Below are 6,801 nucleotides of genomic sequence, written 5' to 3'. Positions count from 1 at the left end.
CAATGATTCTGATGCAAGGCAATCCCTCCATGCAGCCAAAAGAGGAGAAAGAGGATGGGATTTGATCGTCCCCTTTTCTGGGGTTACAAGCAAGGCAGTTGACATATTAGATACAAGTGCTCAGTTTGTACCTGGGAGTGTTAAGTGACTTGGCCAGAACTACAACAGCCGCAGTGGGAATCGAACCCAGTTCCCCAGGAGGTGAGGAGTGGCTTAGAACTGTTGCCTCAGCACCCTGAGGTTGTGGGACTGAATCCCAGCGCTGCTCCTTGTGACACTGGGCAAGTCATTTAATCCTCCATTCCCCAGGTACAAAATAAGTCCCTGTATATATATAAACTGCTTTGAATTTGCAACTGCAAAAGAGCAGAGACAAGTCCCTTTCCTTTCTCCGATTGCTCTCCTGTGGTGGGAGGAATCTAAAGCTAGGCCTAAAGATAGGGTTACCAGATTTCCTCCTTCAGCCATGCCCTGTTCAGCCCCCTGCCCCAGCCCCAGAAACCTCATCTCTTTTTCACATCTGGAGGGTCTGTGAGCATTCATGGATGCAATGTGATGATGTCACACACATGCATGTGATGTCATCACATCGCATCCACTCATGCTCGGAGGCCCTTCAGATGCAGCCCTGAGCTCAGGGCTCTCCAAATACCCAGTTTTGGAAGTCCATCCGGGCGCTTTTAATTAGTTTGGCCACTGAACTCCTGCCATTTTGTTTTGTTTTGATAAACTTATACTTCCCAAGAAAACACAATGATCTTGTGACCACTATCTTAGATTCAGAAAACTTTTAAAAGCATTTCTCTACCAATACAGGGAGCCAACCCAGATGTAACTGAAATGGAAATGGTAAAAGCCCATTTCTAAACTGTCTAATGCAACTCCCGGGACATATCGATGAGCCAATGATGATTTACTTGAACTTGTAACTATGACCTAACTGTCCTGATCTACCTGTTCTAGCAACTCTATTGAATGTCTGTGTCAAACTGTCCATTGCAACTTCCTGACTCAACCTCTTGTAATATAATCCAGCCTTAAACTGAATAGGTAAAGGCGGAATAGAAAACCTGATTAACATAACCCTCAATCATTATGTTGCATTTGTTCTGGTCAGCCAGGAACAGCAAGAGGTGGTAGTGGTTTGGTGAGGTTACCCTTAAACCCGGAGGCCAGGACTCCCCTGTCCCTGTGCCTTTAGGCGTGCAATGGATAAATCTGTCCCTGACTCTCACTATATGGGTTAACTCTGCCAAATGAAAATTAAATGCACATCTTTCCATATCGGCCACAGGAGCACACAGAGGTGAGAAGGTGAGTGGAGGGAGCCGGGGAGACTGAAGGAGAAAGGGGAAAGAAGGCCTAATGGGGACCTCTAGAGTATCGTACATTTTCAGAATACTCACGTGGCCGCACGCATCTCTCGATCTTGTCTCTGACAAAAAAAGAACAATGAAGCCATCAGTATCTGGAGAATTGATTCTTCAAACTTGAAGCAAAAAAGACAATTTGGCAAATGTTTAAAGTTACTTTTCCTACTGCATTTCTCAGATTATATAAAATTGAAAAATGAGCAAACTGATAATTATGTGGTCACGTCTCATCCTGCTACAAATCTAAAACCTTTAGCACATATCCACCCACTTATTCAGACTTTGCCAACTAGTCTCCAATCAGATAACCAGGAGCTCACAAACTCACCCCTCCTGCCACATTCATATGGAACTCTTTTCACCCAGTAACACAAGAGGGCCTTGACAAAATCCCAAGACCTGGCAGAATCCCCTATAGGAGGGAAAAATACACTTTTCCACATAGTCCTCATGCAAGATGACGCCTTTGTTGTATCGTTCAACTAACTTCAGGATTCCTGCAGAGAAGTTTTTTGGCTGCTCCCGAAGCCAGGTGAGCACCGCTTCCTTTACTTCATCGGGCTTTGTCTTTTGATCTCCGGGTCGCAGTGAGGCACCCGTGTCTCGTCGCCGGTGACAATTCTCTCCAGAATACTCGGATCTTCTTCATATCGTCTCAGGAACTGGGTCGCAAACTCCACACCCTGTTGCTAAGCTGTTTGGGAACCCATCGTGCACAGACTTTCCTGAATCCCAAGTCATCACGCATTATGGCACAGGCAGATCCATAGCCGATATCCCAACTGAGCCGATTGAGACACTGTTATGTGTCTGTCTTCTCTAATCAAGTCACAAATATTTCGGGGTTGGGTATCATCACTGGTCAAAAACCCTTGAAGTATTTTTAAATTTTTACTTTTAATTAATTTTTTAAATCTTTTTAAGTACTTTTGTGAATATAGTGTATATCATTTCTGTGTTCACGTTTTCTTTCTATGAACAAATGAGCAATTAAATGGCTGGCAACCATTCATTCAATGCCAAGATAATCAACATGCTTATACTTAAATGTTGATAAACTTATCTTTGATAACCCGACGGGGGCCCAGTCCGTTTCGCACTGATGGGCTTCTTCAGGGGTAATGAAAAAACTTGTTGAATTGCCAGTTGAATTTCAACTTTTGCTCAAAGATCTTTAAATGAAAGAAAAATATATAAGAATATACATTATATATCAGATATTCAACCGAATAAATCAATAATGAAAAACATTAAACACCCTGTATGTTGATGTTAATCCTGCAATTTCATCTGTAGTGTTATATTGCATTTATCATTAAAGCATTATCACAATAGATTCAAATGTGTCTGAGTTGAACCAATGAAACTATGAGTCAACATATAGTTTAAATGTTGCAATAATGGTTACAAGCTATCTGTTTCTTTGTAGCAATTTAAGAATCTCTCAAATGAATGTGTCAATAGATGTACTAACCAGTATAAACAATTTCTTAAAGCTTAACAATGTTTAAGCAAACGGCAGTACTTTTAGATCTAGCAATTTGAAACCATATTGTACTTGCCGTTGTTTGAATTCTCACAAACATTTTAGATAGACGTATGTGATGAAAAAATGGCGTCCGTAACTAAACAGAACGCTATGTATTGGTTAGCCAATCCATGGATGTACTAACCAATATAAACAATTTCTTAAAGCTTAACAATGTTTAAGCAAACGGAAGTACTTTTAGAACTAGCAATCTGAAACCACATTATGCTTGCCGTTGTTGAAATTCTCACAAACATTTTAGATGGTCATGTGTGATAAAAAAATGGCGCCCGTAACTAAACAGAACGCTGTGAATTAGTTAGCCAATCAGGATGCTAGATACACAAATGTTCCGTGTGTTTAAAAAAACAATTTTTTGATCTATATGAGTTTTATTTGATTCTTTAATCACTTGTTTTAAGTGTAATAGTTAAGGCATCTGAGTATTTACATGAGTTCACGATCTATCATAGTCAATTGCCATTACACCGACTTAAAATTTTAACGAAGACAAAATATTGTGAACTGTAGCTGTAAGTTCGATTTCTTTTTCTTTTTGAATGCTTTACCAGTCACAATAATGCTCAAAAAGGTTAAACATATAATGGTGTTTAAGTAGGAAGCAATATTCTGCACTATAACCGCTTTAGAGTTAAAAAATATACTTGCCGGTGGTGAAACTTTCATCAACTCCTCACCGAGTTTATACAAAAACAAAATGGCGATCGTATTTAAACTAGACGCTGTGAATTTACTGGCCAATCAAAACGCAGATGCATAACCAATGTGATACACGAATATAATCATTTTAGATTGATTTATTTATATGTTGATCTTAAAATGTTATTTTGGGACATTTGAATTTACCTGAGATATGTGATAGATAATTGCTGTAACGTTTGTGAATGAATACACAAAATTGAAATCGATGTTTATAGCTTTATGTGTTTCAACCCAAATTTTTACACTTAAAGTGACACATTTGAATTTATACTTAAAGTGACACATTTGAATTTAGATGCTGAAATAAAGTACCAAAATGTGAATGACAATAATTCAACCAGAAGAACATGAAATGCAATCAAGTCATGATGTTTTGTAACAACATGAATTCTAATTTTAATATTGGAATGGCACTTTCTAAAAGTTCTTCTGGTTGAATTATTGTCATTCACATTTTGGTACTTTATTTCAGCATCTAAATTCAAATGTGTCACTTTAAGTATAAATTCAAATGTGTCACTTTAAGTGTAAAAATTTGGGTTGAAACACATAAAGCTATAAACATCGATTTCAATTTTGTGTATTCATTCACAAACGTTACAGCAATTATCTATCACATATCTCAGGTAAATTCAAATGTCCCAAAATAACATTTTAAGATCAACATATAAATAAATCAATCTAAAATGATTATATTCGTGTATCACATTGGTTATGCATCTGCGTTTTGATTGGCCAGTAAATTCACAGCGTCTAGTTTAAATACGATCGCCATTTTGTTTTTGTATAAACTCGGTGAGGAGTTGATGAAAGTTTCACCACCGGCAAGTATATTTTTTAACTCTAAAGCGGTTATAGTGCAGAATATTGCTTCCTACTTAAACACCATTATATGTTTAACCTTTTTGAGCATTATTGTGACTGGTAAAGCATTCAAAAAGAAAAAGAAATCGAACTTACAGCTACAGTTCACAATATTTTGTCTTCGTTAAAATTTTAAGTCGGTGTAATGGCAATTGACTATGATAGATCGTGAACTCATGTAAATACTCAGATGCCTTAACTATTACACTTAAAACAAGTGATTAAAGAATCAAATAAAACTCATATAGATCAAAAAATTGTTTTTTTAAACACACGGAACATTTGTGTATCTAGCATCCTGATTGGCTAACTAATTCACAGCGTTCTGTTTAGTTACGGGCGCCATTTTTTTATCACACATGACCATCTAAAATGTTTGTGAGAATTTCAACAACGGCAAGCATAATGTGGTTTCAGATTGCTAGTTCTAAAAGTACTTCCGTTTGCTTAAACATTGTTAAGCTTTAAGAAATTGTTTATATTGGTTAGTACATCCATGGATTGGCTAACCAATACATAGCGTTCTGTTTAGTTACGGACGCCATTTTTTCATCACATACGTCTATCTAAAATGTTTGTGAGAATTCAAACAACGGCAAGTACAATATGGTTTCAAATTGCTAGATCTAAAAGTACTGCCGTTTGCTTAAACATTGTTAAGCTTTAAGAAATTGTTTATACTGGTTAGTACATCTATTGACACATTCATTTGAGAGATTCTTAAATTGCTACAAAGAAACAGATAGCTTGTAACCATTATTGCAACATTTAAACTATATGTTGACTCATAGTTTCATTGGTTCAACTCAGACACATTTGAATCTATTGTGATAATGCTTTAATGATAAATGCAATATAACACTACAGATGAAATTGCAGGATTAACATCAACATACAGGGTGTTTAATGTTTTTCATTATTGATTTATTCGGTTGAATATCTGATATATAATGTATATTCTTATATATTTTTCTTTCATTTAAAGATCTTTGAGCAAAAGTTGAAATTCAACTGGCAATTCAACAAGTTTTTTCATTACCCCTGAAGAAGCCCATCAGTGCGAAACGGACTGGGCCCCCGTCGGGTTATCAAAGATAAGTTTATCAACATTTAAGTATAAGCATGTTGATTATCTTGGCATTGAATGAATGGTTGCCAGCCATTTAATTGCTCATTTGTTCATAGAAAGAAAACGTGAACACAGAAATGATATACACTATATTCACAAAAGTACTTAAAAAGATTTAAAAAATTAATTAAAAGTAAAAATTTAAAAATACTTCAAGGGTTTTTGACCAGTGATGATACCCAACCCCGAAATATTTGTGACTTCATTGTTCACATTTTAGGGGTATTTTGAGGTCTTTTTTCCCTTGATTTAAATCACGTTATATACACTATTAGTGTTCCATCTATTTTTGCTACATTACGTGACTCATTTGGACACTATTTTGTTTTCCATTCCTTCATTCAGTTGTCTTCTCTAATCAAGGCATCAGCCCTGTCAATGTGCTCTTGTGTGTTGATGGGCAGCCAGAATGACCTTCATGGGTTACACATGTTCTTCCCGCTTTAAACCTTTTCTCCCACTTATAAACCTTTTCTTGATTCATGGTGTTCTCTAGATACTGAGTCAATATCTGAAGGTGGATTTCCACAGATGTCACTCCCTCTGCCAAAAGAGAGAGCACCACTGCACGTTGTTCTTCGATGGTGCAATCTTCCAATGGAGCGTCCATGTTTCTGACCTTGTGGCTGCCACATGACTAAAGGCCGAGCGCTGCACTATGTATGGACAAACTATTGTGACATTTCCGCTCCCTGAGACGATCATGTCAGAGTGAAACCCCATAGTAAATCCTTTGACCGAGATCAGAGACTGACCGAGAATGATCAGGCAGGAGATCCTGAAAGCAGAGTTGCCTATCCTGAGCCATCTGAACCTGAGCAGGAGCCAGAATACAGGTTAGCTCCACGTCCCAGTAAAAAACCCAGCTCCCTTAAGAGGTTTAATCAGACTCCCAGTTGTATTCTGGGGGGGAGCCAAAGAGCAAGAAAGCTAGGAAAACAGACACCTAGAACAGGGAGTGGCACAAACTCTCTTAAACAGCTCTCCAAGGCAGTAAGGCAGGCTGCACACGAGGACCTGGCAGAGAAGGTTCTCCGGGCCAGGCAAAGGCCAGACCTCACACAGGAGCCTATGGAATGGGAGGATTCCATTGACCAAGAGTCAGCTGAGCAGTTGGGGGCTCCAGAAAGTATGGACACAGCTGAAGAAAATGTGCCTGGAGCTGAGAACGTGGAAGCCATGGA

This window comes from Geotrypetes seraphini, chromosome 1 (genome assembly GCF_902459505.1).
Source record: "Geotrypetes seraphini chromosome 1, aGeoSer1.1, whole genome shotgun sequence".
NCBI lineage: Eukaryota > Metazoa > Chordata > Amphibia > Gymnophiona > Dermophiidae > Geotrypetes > Geotrypetes seraphini.
This window is presented reverse-complemented; position numbering follows the sequence as displayed.